Source organism: Salminus brasiliensis, chromosome 11, assembly GCF_030463535.1.
Source record: "Salminus brasiliensis chromosome 11, fSalBra1.hap2, whole genome shotgun sequence".
Lineage (NCBI taxonomy): Eukaryota > Metazoa > Chordata > Actinopteri > Characiformes > Bryconidae > Salminus > Salminus brasiliensis.
Window position 1 is genome coordinate 31,535,435 of NC_132888.1, and position 12,838 is coordinate 31,548,272.

The 12,838-nt window shown below is 38.6% G+C and overlaps 40 pseudogenes; all 40 read right to left on the bottom strand.

Annotated features, from left to right (window-relative positions):
* Positions 1-40: 40 nt before the first annotated feature.
* On the bottom strand, positions 41-159 carry LOC140568822 (5S ribosomal RNA; annotated as a pseudogene).
* A 185-nt stretch (positions 160-344) lies between these two features.
* Positions 345-463, bottom strand: LOC140570863 (5S ribosomal RNA; annotated as a pseudogene).
* Positions 464-685: 222 nt separating this feature from the next.
* On the bottom strand, positions 686-804 carry LOC140568824 (5S ribosomal RNA; annotated as a pseudogene).
* Positions 805-1,026: 222 nt separating this feature from the next.
* LOC140568825 (5S ribosomal RNA) lies at positions 1,027-1,145 on the bottom strand (annotated as a pseudogene).
* A 185-nt stretch (positions 1,146-1,330) lies between these two features.
* Positions 1,331-1,449, bottom strand: LOC140567316 (5S ribosomal RNA; annotated as a pseudogene).
* A 222-nt stretch (positions 1,450-1,671) lies between these two features.
* LOC140570530 (5S ribosomal RNA) lies at positions 1,672-1,790 on the bottom strand (annotated as a pseudogene).
* Positions 1,791-1,975: 185 nt separating this feature from the next.
* Positions 1,976-2,094, bottom strand: LOC140568826 (5S ribosomal RNA; annotated as a pseudogene).
* Positions 2,095-2,316: 222 nt separating this feature from the next.
* On the bottom strand, positions 2,317-2,435 carry LOC140572851 (5S ribosomal RNA; annotated as a pseudogene).
* Positions 2,436-2,657: 222 nt separating this feature from the next.
* Positions 2,658-2,776, bottom strand: LOC140568827 (5S ribosomal RNA; annotated as a pseudogene).
* A 185-nt stretch (positions 2,777-2,961) lies between these two features.
* Positions 2,962-3,080, bottom strand: LOC140568828 (5S ribosomal RNA; annotated as a pseudogene).
* A 222-nt stretch (positions 3,081-3,302) lies between these two features.
* LOC140571513 (5S ribosomal RNA) lies at positions 3,303-3,421 on the bottom strand (annotated as a pseudogene).
* Positions 3,422-3,643: 222 nt separating this feature from the next.
* LOC140571986 (5S ribosomal RNA) lies at positions 3,644-3,762 on the bottom strand (annotated as a pseudogene).
* Positions 3,763-3,947: 185 nt separating this feature from the next.
* LOC140568829 (5S ribosomal RNA) lies at positions 3,948-4,066 on the bottom strand (annotated as a pseudogene).
* A 185-nt stretch (positions 4,067-4,251) lies between these two features.
* LOC140571246 (5S ribosomal RNA) lies at positions 4,252-4,370 on the bottom strand (annotated as a pseudogene).
* Positions 4,371-4,555: 185 nt separating this feature from the next.
* LOC140570276 (5S ribosomal RNA) lies at positions 4,556-4,674 on the bottom strand (annotated as a pseudogene).
* A 222-nt stretch (positions 4,675-4,896) lies between these two features.
* On the bottom strand, positions 4,897-5,015 carry LOC140567220 (5S ribosomal RNA; annotated as a pseudogene).
* Positions 5,016-5,200: 185 nt separating this feature from the next.
* Positions 5,201-5,319, bottom strand: LOC140566386 (5S ribosomal RNA; annotated as a pseudogene).
* Positions 5,320-5,504: 185 nt separating this feature from the next.
* Positions 5,505-5,623, bottom strand: LOC140568831 (5S ribosomal RNA; annotated as a pseudogene).
* Positions 5,624-5,808: 185 nt separating this feature from the next.
* Positions 5,809-5,927, bottom strand: LOC140567026 (5S ribosomal RNA; annotated as a pseudogene).
* A 185-nt stretch (positions 5,928-6,112) lies between these two features.
* On the bottom strand, positions 6,113-6,231 carry LOC140573360 (5S ribosomal RNA; annotated as a pseudogene).
* A 186-nt stretch (positions 6,232-6,417) lies between these two features.
* Positions 6,418-6,536, bottom strand: LOC140572853 (5S ribosomal RNA; annotated as a pseudogene).
* A 222-nt stretch (positions 6,537-6,758) lies between these two features.
* LOC140570594 (5S ribosomal RNA) lies at positions 6,759-6,877 on the bottom strand (annotated as a pseudogene).
* Positions 6,878-7,062: 185 nt separating this feature from the next.
* On the bottom strand, positions 7,063-7,181 carry LOC140571502 (5S ribosomal RNA; annotated as a pseudogene).
* A 222-nt stretch (positions 7,182-7,403) lies between these two features.
* LOC140568832 (5S ribosomal RNA) lies at positions 7,404-7,522 on the bottom strand (annotated as a pseudogene).
* Positions 7,523-7,707: 185 nt separating this feature from the next.
* Positions 7,708-7,826, bottom strand: LOC140570866 (5S ribosomal RNA; annotated as a pseudogene).
* A 222-nt stretch (positions 7,827-8,048) lies between these two features.
* On the bottom strand, positions 8,049-8,167 carry LOC140568833 (5S ribosomal RNA; annotated as a pseudogene).
* A 222-nt stretch (positions 8,168-8,389) lies between these two features.
* LOC140568835 (5S ribosomal RNA) lies at positions 8,390-8,508 on the bottom strand (annotated as a pseudogene).
* A 185-nt stretch (positions 8,509-8,693) lies between these two features.
* Positions 8,694-8,812, bottom strand: LOC140568836 (5S ribosomal RNA; annotated as a pseudogene).
* A 222-nt stretch (positions 8,813-9,034) lies between these two features.
* LOC140570531 (5S ribosomal RNA) lies at positions 9,035-9,153 on the bottom strand (annotated as a pseudogene).
* A 185-nt stretch (positions 9,154-9,338) lies between these two features.
* On the bottom strand, positions 9,339-9,457 carry LOC140568837 (5S ribosomal RNA; annotated as a pseudogene).
* A 222-nt stretch (positions 9,458-9,679) lies between these two features.
* LOC140572854 (5S ribosomal RNA) lies at positions 9,680-9,798 on the bottom strand (annotated as a pseudogene).
* A 222-nt stretch (positions 9,799-10,020) lies between these two features.
* On the bottom strand, positions 10,021-10,139 carry LOC140568838 (5S ribosomal RNA; annotated as a pseudogene).
* A 185-nt stretch (positions 10,140-10,324) lies between these two features.
* On the bottom strand, positions 10,325-10,443 carry LOC140568839 (5S ribosomal RNA; annotated as a pseudogene).
* Positions 10,444-10,665: 222 nt separating this feature from the next.
* Positions 10,666-10,784, bottom strand: LOC140571514 (5S ribosomal RNA; annotated as a pseudogene).
* Positions 10,785-11,006: 222 nt separating this feature from the next.
* LOC140571987 (5S ribosomal RNA) lies at positions 11,007-11,125 on the bottom strand (annotated as a pseudogene).
* Positions 11,126-11,310: 185 nt separating this feature from the next.
* LOC140568840 (5S ribosomal RNA) lies at positions 11,311-11,429 on the bottom strand (annotated as a pseudogene).
* Positions 11,430-11,614: 185 nt separating this feature from the next.
* On the bottom strand, positions 11,615-11,733 carry LOC140571247 (5S ribosomal RNA; annotated as a pseudogene).
* Positions 11,734-11,918: 185 nt separating this feature from the next.
* Positions 11,919-12,037, bottom strand: LOC140570277 (5S ribosomal RNA; annotated as a pseudogene).
* A 222-nt stretch (positions 12,038-12,259) lies between these two features.
* On the bottom strand, positions 12,260-12,378 carry LOC140567221 (5S ribosomal RNA; annotated as a pseudogene).
* Positions 12,379-12,600: 222 nt separating this feature from the next.
* LOC140570532 (5S ribosomal RNA) lies at positions 12,601-12,719 on the bottom strand (annotated as a pseudogene).
* Between the last annotated feature and the right edge of the window lie 119 nt (positions 12,720-12,838).

Consider the following 12,838-nt stretch of genomic DNA (forward strand, 5'->3'; position numbering starts at 1 on the left):
ACATGGAAATGTAAGCTTTAATTGTTTGCAGGATTGGAAAAGCTTACAACACCTGGTATTCCCAGACAGTCTCCCATTCAAGTACTAACCAGGCCCAACCCTAGGTAGCTTCTGAGATCAGACGAGATCAGGCATTCTAAGGGTGGAATGGCCGTAAGCAGAAGCACCTTGCAAACTAGAGGATTCAAATTTCATAGCTAAGACCATATTTGTTCAAAACCAAGCAAAAGCATTCCATTTCAACACATCAACATTTACAACACAAAAGAGTTTCAACTACAAATTTGTGCAAAAGATGTAAATAACATGGAAATGTAAGCTTTAATTGTTTGCAGGATTGGAAAAGCTTACAACACCTGGTATTCCCAGACAGTCTCCCATTCAAGTACTAACCAGGCCCAACCCTTGGTAGCTTCTGAGATCAGACAAGATCAGGCATTCTAAGGGTGGAATGGCCGTAAGCAGAAGCACCTTCCAAACTAGAGGATTCAAATTTCATAGCTAAGACCATATTTTATCAAAACCAAGCAAAAGCATTCCATTTCAACACATCAACATTTACAACACAAAGCATTCCATTTCAACACATCAACATTTACAACACAAAAGAGTTTCAACTACAAATTTGTGCAAAAGATGTAAATAACATGGAAATGTAAGCTTTAATTGTTTGCAGGATTGGAAAAGCTTACAACACCTGGTATTCCCAGACAGTCTCCCATTCAAGTACTAACCAGGCCCAACCCTAGGTAGCTTCTGAGATCAGACGAGATCAGGCATTCTAAGGGTGGAATGGCCGTAAGCAGAAGCACCTTGCAAACTAGAGGATTCAAATTTCATAGCTAAGACCATATTTGTTCAAAACCAAGCAAAAGCATTCAATTTCAACACATCAACATTTACAACACAAAGCATTCCATTTCAACACATCAACATTTACAACACAAAAGAGTTTCAACTACAAATTTGTGCAAAAGATGTAAATAACATGGAAATGTAAGCTTTAATTGTTTGCAGGATTGGAAAAGCTTACAACACCTGGTATTCCCAGACAGTCTCCCATTCAAGTACTAACCAGGCCCAACCCTAGGTAGCTTCTGAGATCAGACGAGATCAGGCATTCTAAGGGTGGAATGGCCGTAAGCAGAAGCACCTTGCAAACTAGAGGATTCAAATTTCATAGCTAAGACCATATTTGTTCAAAACCAAGCAAAAGCATTCCATTTCAACACATCAACATTTACAACACAAAAGAGTTTCATCTACAAATTTGTGCAAAAGATGTAAATAACATGGAAATGTAAGCTTTAATTGTTTGCAGGATTGGAAAAGCTTACAACACCTGGTATTCCCAGACAGTCTCCCATTCAAGTACTAACCAGGCCCAACCCTAAGTAGCTTCTGAGATCAGACGAGATCAGGCATTCTAAGGGTGGAATGGCCGTAAGCAGAAGCACCTTGCAAACTAGAGGATTCAAATTTCATAGCTAAGACCATATTTGTTCAAAACCAAGCAAAAGCATTCCATTTCAACACATCAACATTTACAACACAAAGCATTCCATTTCAACACATCAACATTTACAACACAAAAGAGTTTCATCTACAAATTTGTGCAAAAGATGTAAATAACATGGAAATGTAAGCTTTAATTGTTTGCAGGATTGGAAAAGCTTACAACACCTGGTATTCCCAGACAGTCTCCCATTCAAGTACTAACCAGGCCCAACCCTAGGTAGCTTCTGAGATCAGACGAGATCAGGCATTCTAAAGGTGGAATGGCCGTAAGCAGAAGCACCTTGCAAACTAGAGGATTCAAATTTCATAGCTAAGACCATATTTGTTCAAAACCAAGCAAAAGCATTCCATTTCAACACATCAACATTTACAACACAAAAGAGTTTCAACTACAAATTTGTGCAAAAGATGTAAATAACATGGAAATGTAAGCTTTAATTGTTTGCAGGATTGGAAAAGCTTACAACACCTGGTATTCCCAGACAGTCTCCCATTCAAGTACTAACCAGGCCCAACCCTAGGTAGCTTCTGAGATCAGACGAGATCAGGCATTCTAAGGGTGGAATGGCCGTAAGCAGAAGCACCTTGCAAACTAGAGGATTCAAATTTCATAGCTAAGACCATATTTGTTCAAAACCAAGCAAAAGCATTCCATTTCAACACATCAACATTTACAACACAAAGCATTCCATTTCAACACATCAACATTTACAACACAAAAGAGTTTCATCTACAAATTTGTGCAAAAGATGTAAATAACATGGAAATGTAAGCTTTAATTGTTTGCAGGATTGGAAAAGCTTACAACACCTGGTATTCCCAGACAGTCTCCCATTCAAGTACTAACCGTGCCCAACCCTAGGTAGCTTCTGAGATCAGACGAGATCAGGCATTCTAAGGGTGGAATGGCCGTAAGCAGAAGCACCTTGCAAACTAGAGGATTCAAATTTCATAGCTAAGACCATATTTGTTCAAAACCAAGCAAAAGCATTCCATTTCAACACATCAACATTTACAACACAAAGCATTCCATTTTAACACATCAACATTTACAACACAAAAGAGTTTCATCTACAAATTTGTGCAAAAGATGTAAATAACATGGAAATGTAAGCTTTAATTGTTTGCAGGATTGGAAAAGCTTACAACACCTGGTATTCCCAGACAGTCTCCCATTCAAGTACTAACCAGGCCCAACCCTAGGTAGCTTCTGAGATCAGACGAGATCAGGCATTCTAAGGGTGGAATGGCCGTAAGCAGAAGCACCTTCCAAACTAGAGGATTCAAATTTCATAGCTAAGACCATATTTGTTCAAAACCAAGCAAAAGCATTCCATTTCAACACATCAACATTTACAAAACAAAAGAGTTTCAACTACAAATTTGTGCAAAAGATGTAAATAACATGAAAATGTAAGCTTTAATTGTTTGCAGGATTGGAAAAGCTTACAACACCTGGTATTCCCAGACAGTCTCCCATTCAAGTACTAACCAGGCCCAACCCTAGGTAGCTTCTGAGATCAGACGAGATCAGGCATTCTAAGGGTGGAATGGCCGTAAGCAGAAGCACCTTGCAAACTAGAGGATTCAAATTTCATAGCTAAGACCATATTTGTTCAAAACCAAGCAAAAGCATTCAATTTCAACACATCAACATTTACAACACAAAGCATTCCATTTCAACACATCAACATTTACAACACAAAAGAGTTTAAACTACAAATTTGTGCAAAAGATGTAAATAACATGGAAATGTAAGCTTTAATTGTTTGCAGGATTGGAAAAGCTTACAACACCTGGTATTCCAAGACAGTCTCCCATTCAAGTACTAACCAGGCCCAACCCTAGGTAGCTTCTGAGATCAGACGAGATCAGGCATTCTAAGGGTGGAATGGCCGTAAGCAGAAGCACCTTGCAAACTAGAGGATTCAAATTTCATAGCTAAGACCATATTTGTTCAAAACCAAGCAAAAGCATTCCATTTCAACACATCAACATTTACAACACAAAGCATTCCATTTCAACACATCAACATTTACAACACAAAAGAGTTTCATCTACAAATTTGTGCAAAAGATGTAAATAACATGGAAATGTAAGCTTTAATTTTTTGCAGGATTGGAAAAGCTTACAACACCTGGTATTCCCAGACAGTCTCCCATTCAAGTACTAACCAGGCCCAACCCTAGGTAGCTTCTGAGAGCAGACGAGATCAGGCATTCTAAGGGTGGAATGGCCGTAAGCAGAAGCCCCTTGCAAACTAGAGGATTCAAATTTCATAGCTAAGACCATATTTGTTCAAAACCAAGCAAAAGCATTCCATTTCAACACATCAACATTTACAACACAAAAGAGTTTCAACTACAAATTTGTGCAATAGATGTAAATAACATGGAAATGTAAGCTTTAATTGTTTGCAGGATTGGAAAAGCTTACAACACCTGGTATTCCCAGACAGTCTCCCATTCAAGTACTAACCAGGCCCAACCCTAGGTAGCTTCTGAGATCAGACGAGATCAGGCATTCTAAGGGTGGAATGGCCGTAAGCAGAAGCACCTTGCAAACTAGAGGATTCAAATTTCATAGCTAAGACCATATTTGTTCAAAACCAAGCAAAAGCATTCCATTTCAACACATCAACATTTACAACACAAAAGAGTTTCAACTACAAATTTGTGCAAAAGATGTAAATAACATGGAAATGTAAGCTTTAATTGTTTGCAGGATTGGAAAAGCTTACAACACCTGGTATTCCCAGACAGTCTCCCATTCAAGTACTAACCAGGCCCAACCCTAGGTAGCTTCTGAGATCAGACGAGATCAGGCATTCTAAGGGTGGAATTGCCGTAAGCAGAAGCACCTTGCAAACTAGAGGATTCAAATTTCATAGCTAAGACCATATTTGTTCAAAACCAAGCAAAAGCATTCCATTTCAACACATCAACATTTACAACACAAAAGAGTTTCAACTACAAATTTGTGCAAAAGATGTAAATAACATGGAAATGTAAGCTTTAATTGTTTGCAGGATTGGAAAAGCTTACAACACCGGGTATTCCCAGACAGTCTCCCATTCAAGTACTAACCAGGCCCAACCCTAGGTAGCTTCTGAGATCAGACGAGATCAGGCATTCTAAGGGTGGAATGGCCGTAAGCAGAAGCACCTTGCAAACTAGAGGATTCAAATTTCATAGCTAAGACCATATTTGATCAAAACCAAGCAAAAGCATTCCATTTCAACACATCAACATTTACAACACAAAGCATTCCATTTCAACACATCAACATTTACAACACAAAAGAGTTTCATCTACAAATTTGTGCAAAAGATGTAAATAACATGGAAATGTAAGCTTTAATTGTTTGCAGGATTGGAAAAGCTTACAACACCTGGTATTCCCAGACAGTCTCCCATTCAAGTACTAACCGTGCCCAACCCTAGGTAGCTCCTGAGATCAGACGAGATCAGGCATTCTAAGGGTGGAATGGCCATAAGCAGAAGCACCTTGCAAACTAGAGGATTCAAATTTCATAGCTAAGACCATATTTGTTCAAAACCAAGCAAAAGCATTCCATTTCAACACATCAACATTTACAACACAAAAGAGTTTCAACTACAAATTTGTGCAAAAGATGTAAATAACATGGAAATGTAAGCTTTAATTGTTTGCAGGATTGGAAAAGCTTACAACACCTGGTATTCCCAGACAGTCTCCCATTCAAGTACTAACCAGGCCCAACCCTAGGTAGCTTCTGAGAGCAGACGAGATCAGGCATTCTAAGGGTGGAATGGCCCTAAGCAGAAGCACCTTGCAAACTAGAGGATTCAAATTTCATAGCTAAGACCATATTTGTTCAAAACCAAGCAAAAGCATTCCATTTCAACACATCAACATTTACAACACAAAAGAGTTTCAACTACAAATTTGTGCAAAAGATGTAAATAACATGGAAATGTAAGCTTTAATTGTTTGCAGGATTGGAAAAGCTTACAACACCTGGTATTCCCAGACAGTCTCCCATTCAAGTACTAACCAGGCCCAACCCTAGGTAGCTTCTGAGATCAGACGAGATCAGGCATTCTAAGGGTGGAATGGCCGTAAGCAGAAGCACCTTGCAAACTAGAGGATTCAAATTTCATAGCTAAGACCATATTTGTTCAAAACCAAGCAAAAGCATTCCATTTCAACACATCAACATTTACAACACAAAAGAGTTTCAACTACAAATTTGTGTAAAAGATGTAAATAACATGGAAATGTAAGCTTTAATTGTTTGCAGGATTGGAAAAACTTACAACACCTGATATTCCCAGACAGTCTCCCATTCAAGTACTAACCAGGCCCAACCCTAGGTAGCTTCTGAGATCAGACGAGATCAGGCATTCTAAGGGTGGAATGGCCTTAAGCAGAAGCACCTTGCAAACTAGAGGATTCAAATTTCATAGCTAAGACCATATTTGTTCAAAACCAAGCAAAAGCATTCCATTTCAACACATCAACATTTACAACACAAAAGAGTTTCAACTACAAATTTGTGCAAAAGATGTAAATAACATGGAAAGGTAAGCTTTAATTGTTTGCAGGATTGGAAAAGCTTACAACACCTGGTATTCCCAGACAGTCTCCCATTCAAGTACTAACCAGGCCCAACCCTAGGTAGCTTCTGAGACCAGACGAGATCAGGCATTCTAAGGGTGGAATGGCCGTAGGCAGAAGCACCTTGCAAACCTAGAGGATTCAAATTTCATAGCTAAGACCATATTTGTTCAAAACCAAGCAAAAGCATTCCATTTCAACACATCAACATTTACAACACAAAAGAGTTTCAACTACAAATTTGTGCAAAAGATGTAAATAACATGGAAATGTAAGCTTTAATTGTTTGCAGGATTGGAAAAGCTTACAACACCTGGTATTCCCAGACAGTCTCCCATTCAAGTACTAACCGTGCCCAACCCTAGGTAGCTTCTGAGATCAGACGAGATCAGGCATTCTAAGGGTGGAATGGCCGTAAGCAGAAGCACCTTGCAAACTAGAGGATTCAAATTTCATAGCTAAGACCATATTTGTTCAAAACCAAGCAAAAGCATTCCATTTCAACACATCAACATTTACAACACAAAGAATTCCATTTCAACACATCAACATTTACAACACAAAAGAGTTTCATCTACAAATTTGTGCAAAAGATGTAAATAACATGGAAATGTAAGCTTTAATTGTTTGCAGGATTGGAAAAGCTTACAACACCTGATATTCCCAGACAGTCTCCCATTCAAGTACTAACCAGGCCCAACCCTAGGTAGCTTCTGAGATCAGACGAGATCAGGCATTCTAAGGGTGGAATGGCCGTAAGCAGAAGCACCTTGCAAACTAGAGGATTCAAATTTCATAGCTAAGACCATATTTGTTCAAAACCAAGCAAAAGCATTCCATTTCAACACATCAACATTTACAACACAAAAGAGTTTCAACTACAAATTTGTGCAAAAGATGTAAATAACATGGAAATGTAAGCTTTAATTGTTTGCAGGATTGGAAAAGCTTACAACACCTGATATTCCCAGACAGTCTCCCATTCAAGTACTAACCAGGCCCAACCCTAGGTAGCTTCTGAGATCAGACGAGATCAGGGATTCTAAGGGTGGAATGGCCGTAAGCAGAAGCACCTTGCAAACTAGAGGATTCAAATTTCATAGCTAAGACCATATTTGTTCAAAACCAAGCAAAAGCATTCCATTTCAACACCTCAACATTTACAACACAAAGCATTCCATTTCAACACATCAACATTTACAACACAAAAGAGTTTCAACTACAAATTTGTGCAAAAGATGTAAATAACATGGAAATGTAAGCTTTAATTGTTTGCAGGATTGGAAAAGCTTACAACACCTGGTATTCCCAGACAGTCTCCCATTCAAGTACTAACCAGGCCCAACCCTAGGTAGCTTCTGAGATCAGACGAGATCAGGCATTCTAAGGGTGGAATGGCCGTAAGCAGAAGCACCTTGCAAACTAGAGGATTCAAATTTCATAGCTAAGACCATATTTGTTCAAAACCAAGCAAAAGCATTCCATTTCAACACATCAACATTTACAACACAAAAGAGTTTCAACTACAAATTTGTGCAAAAGATGTAAATAACATGGAAATGTAAGCTTTAATTGTTTGCAGGATTGGAAAAGCTTACAACACCTGGTATTCCCAGACAGTCTCCCATTCAAGTACTAACCAGGCCCAACCCTTGGTAGCTTCTGAGATCAGACAAGATCAGGCATTCTAAGGGTGGAATGGCCGTAAGCAGAAGCACCTTCCAAACTAGAGGATTCAAATTTCATAGCTAAGACCATATTTTATCAAAACCAAGCAAAAGCATTCCATTTCAACACATCAACATTTACAACACAAAGCATTCCATTTCAACACATCAACATTTACAACACAAAAGAGTTTCAACTACAAATTTGTGCAAAAGATGTAAATAACATGGAAATGTAAGCTTTAATTGTTTGCAGGATTGGAAAAGCTTACAACACCTGGTATTCCCAGACAGTCTCCCATTCAAGTACTAACCAGGCCCAACCCTAGGTAGCTTCTGAGATCAGACGAGATCAGGCATTCTAAGGGTGGAATGGCCGTAAGCAGAAGCACCTTGCAAACTAGAGGATTCAAATTTCATAGCTAAGACCATATTTGTTCAAAACCAAGCAAAAGCATTCAATTTCAACACATCAACATTTACAACACAAAGCATTCCATTTCAACACATCAACATTTAAAACACAAAAGAGTTTCAACTACAAATTTGTGCAAAAGATGTAAATAACATGGAAATGTAAGCTTTAATTGTTTGCAGGATTGGAAAAGCTTACAACACCTGGTATTCCCAGACAGTCTCCCATTCAAGTACTAACCAGGCCCAACCCTAGGTAGCTTCTGAGATCAGACGAGATCAGGCATTCTAAGGGTGGAATGGCCGTAAGCAGAAGCACCTTGCAAACTAGAGGATTCAAATTTCATAGCTAAGACCATATTTGTTCAAAACCAAGCAAAAGCATTCCATTTCAACACATCAACATTTACAACACAAAAGAGTTTCATCTACAAATTTGTGCAAAAGATGTAAATAACATGGAAATGTAAGCTTTAATTGTTTGCAGGATTGGAAAAGCTTACAACACCTGGTATTCCCAGACAGTCTCCCATTCAAGTACTAACCAGGCCCAACCCTAGGTAGCTTCTGAGATCAGACGAGATCAGGCATTCTAAGGGTGGAATGGCCGTAAGCAGAAGCACCTTGCAAACTAGAGGATTCAAATTTCATAGCTAAGACCATATTTGTTCAAAACCAAGCAAAAGCATTCCATTTCAACACATCAACATTTACAACACAAAGCATTCCATTTCAACACATCAACATTTACAACACAAAAGAGTTTCATCTACAAATTTGTGCAAAAGATGTAAATAACATGGAAATGTAAGCTTTAATTGTTTGCAGGATTGGAAAAGCTTACAACACCTGGTATTCCCAGACAGTCTCCCATTCAAGTACTAACCAGGCCCAACCCTAGGTAGCTTCTGAGATCAGACGAGATCAGGCATTCTAAAGGTGGAATGGCCGTAAGCAGAAGCACCTTGCAAACTAGAGGATTCAAATTTCATAGCTAAGACCATATTTGTTCAAAACCAAGCAAAAGCATTCCATTTCAACACATCAACATTTACAACACAAAAGAGTTTCAACTACAAATTTGTGCAAAAGATGTAAATAACATGGAAATGTAAGCTTTAATTGTTTGCAGGATTGGAAAAGCTTACAACACCTGGTATTCCCAGACAGTCTCCCATTCAAGTACTAACCAGGCCCAACCCTAGGTAGCTTCTGAGATCAGACGAGATCAGGCATTCTAAGGGTGGAATGGCCGTAAGCAGAAGCACCTTGCAAACTAGAGGATTCAAATTTCATAGCTAAGACCATATTTGTTCAAAACCAAGCAAAAGCATTCCATTTCAACACATCAACATTTACAACACAAAGCATTCCATTTCAACACATCAACATTTACAACACAAAAGAGTTTCATCTACAAATTTGTGCAAAAGATGTAAATAACATGGAAATGTAAGCTTTAATTGTTTGCAGGATTGGAAAAGCTTACAACACCTGGTATTCCCAGACAGTCTCCCATTCAAGTACTAACCGTGCCCAACCCTAGGTAGCTTCTGAGATCAGACGAGATCAGGCATTCTAAGGGTGGAATGGCCGTAAGCAGAAGCACCTTGCAAACTAGAGGATTCAAATTTCATAGCTAAGACCATATTTGTTCAAAACCAAGCAAAAGCATTCCATTTCAACACATCAACATTTACAACACAAAGCATTCCATTTTAACACATCAACATTTACAACACAAAAGAGTTTCATCTACAAATTTGTGCAAAAGATGTAAATAACATGGAAATGTAAGCTTTAATTGTTTGCAGGATTGGAAAAGCTTACAACACCTGGTATTCCCAGACAGTCTCCCATTCAAGTACTAACCAGGCCCAACCCTAGGTAGCTTCTGAGATCAGACGAGATCAGGCATTCTAAGGGTGGAATGGCCGTAAGCAGAAGCACCTTCCAAACTAGAGGATTCAAATTTCATAGCTAAGACCATATTTGTTCAAAACCAAGCAAAAGCATTCCATTTCAACACATCAACATTTACAAAACAAAAGAGTTTCAACTACAAATTTGTGCAAAAGATGTAAATAACATGAAAATGTAAGCTTTAATTGTTTGCAGGATTGGAAAAGCTTACAACACCTGGTATTCCCAGACAGTCTCCCATTCAAGTACTAACCAGGCCCAACCCTAGGTAGCTTCTGAGATCAGACGAGATCAGGCATTCTAAGGGTGGAATGGCCGTAAGCAGAAGCACCTTGCAAACTAGAGGATTCAAATTTCATAGCTAAGACCATATTTGTTCAAAACCAAGCAAAAGCATTCAATTTCAACACATCAACATTTACAACACAAAGCATTCCATTTCAACACATCAACATTTACAACACAAAAGAGTTTAAACTACAAATTTGTGCAAAAGATGTAAATAACATGGAAATGTAAGCTTTAATTGTTTGCAGGATTGGAAAAGCTTACAACACCTGGTATTCCAAGACAGTCTCCCATTCAAGTACTAACCAGGCCCAACCCTAGGTAGCTTCTGAGATCAGACGAGATCAGGCATTCTAAGGGTGGAATGGCCGTAAGCAGAAGCACCTTGCAAACTAGAGGATTCAAATTTCATAGCTAAGACCATATTTGTTCAAAACCAAGCAAAAGCATTCCATTTCAACACATCAACATTTACAACACAAAGCATTCCATTTCAACACATCAACATTTACAACACAAAAGAGTTTCATCTACAAATTTGTGCAAAAGATGTAAATAACATGGAAATGTAAGCTTTAATTTTTTGCAGGATTGGAAAAGCTTACAACACCTGGTATTCCCAGACAGTCTCCCATTCAAGTACTAACCAGGCCCAACCCTAGGTAGCTTCTGAGAGCAGACGAGATCAGGCATTCTAAGGGTGGAATGGCCGTAAGCAGAAGCCCCTTGCAAACTAGAGGATTCAAATTTCATAGCTAAGACCATATTTGTTCAAAACCAAGCAAAAGCATTCCATTTCAACACATCAACATTTACAACACAAAAGAGTTTCAACTACAAATTTGTGCAATAGATGTAAATAACATGGAAATGTAAGCTTTAATTGTTTGCAGGATTGGAAAAGCTTACAACACCTGGTATTCCCAGACAGTCTCCCATTCAAGTACTAACCAGGCCCAACCCTAGGTAGCTTCTGAGATCAGACGAGATCAGGCATTCTAAGGGTGGAATGGCCGTAAGCAGAAGCACCTTGCAAACTAGAGGATTCAAATTTCATAGCTAAGACCATATTTGTTCAAAACCAAGCAAAAGCATTCCATTTCAACACATCAACATTTACAACACAAAAGAGTTTCAACTACAAATTTGTGCAAAAGATGTAAATAACATGGAAATGTAAGCTTTAATTGTTTGCAGGATTGGAAAAGCTTACAACACCTGGTATTCCCAGACAGTCTCCCATTCAAGTACTAACCAGGCCCAACCCTAGGTAGCTTCTGAGATCAGACGAGATCAGGCATTCTAAGGGTGGAATTGCCGTAAGCAGAAGCACCTTGCAAACTAGAGGATTCAAATTTCATAGCTAAGACCATATTTGTTCAAAACCAAGCAAAAGCATTCCATTTCAACACATCAACATTTACAACACAAAAGAGTTTCAACTACAAATTTGTGCAAAAGATGTAAATAACATGGAAATGTAAGCTTTAATTGTTTGCAGGATTGGAAAAGCTTACAACACCGGGTATTCCCAGACAGTCTCCCATTCAAGTACTAACCAGGCCCAACCCTAGGTAGCTTCTGAGATCAGACGAGATCAGGCATTCTAAGGGTGGAATGGCCGTAAGCAGAAGCACCTTGCAAACTAGAGGATTCAAATTTCATAGCTAAGACCATATTTGATCAAAACCAAGCAAAAGCATTCCATTTCAACACATCAACATTTACAACACAAAGCATTCCATTTCAACACATCAACATTTACAACACAAAAGAGTTTCATCTACAAATTTGTGCAAAAGATGTAAATAACATGGAAATGTAAGCTTTAATTGTTTGCAGGATTGGAAAAGCTTACAACACCTGGTATTCCCAGACAGTCTCCCATTCAAGTACTAACCGTGCCCAACCCTAGGTAGCTCCTGAGATCAGACGAGATCAGGCATTCTAAGGGTGGAATGGCCATAAGCAGAAGCACCTTGCAAACTAGAGGATTCAAATTTCATAGCTAAGACCATATTTGTTCAAAACCAAGCAAAAGCATTCCATTTCAACACATCAACATTTACAACACAAAGCATTCCATTTTAACACATCAACATTTACAACACAAAAGAGTTTCATCTACAAATTTGTGCAAAAGATGTAAATAACATGGAAATGTAAGCTTTAATTGTTTGCAGGATTGGAAAAGCTTACAACACCTGGTATTCCCAGACAGTCTCCCATTCAAGTACTAACCAGGCCCAACCCTAGGTAGCTTCTGAGATCAGACGAGATCAGGCATTCTAAAGGTGGAATGGCCGTAAGCAGAAGCACCTTGCAAACTAGAGGATTCAAATTTCATAGCTAAGACCATATTTGTTCAAAACCAAGCAAAAGCATTCCATTTCAACACATCAACATTTACAACACAAAAGAGTTTCAACT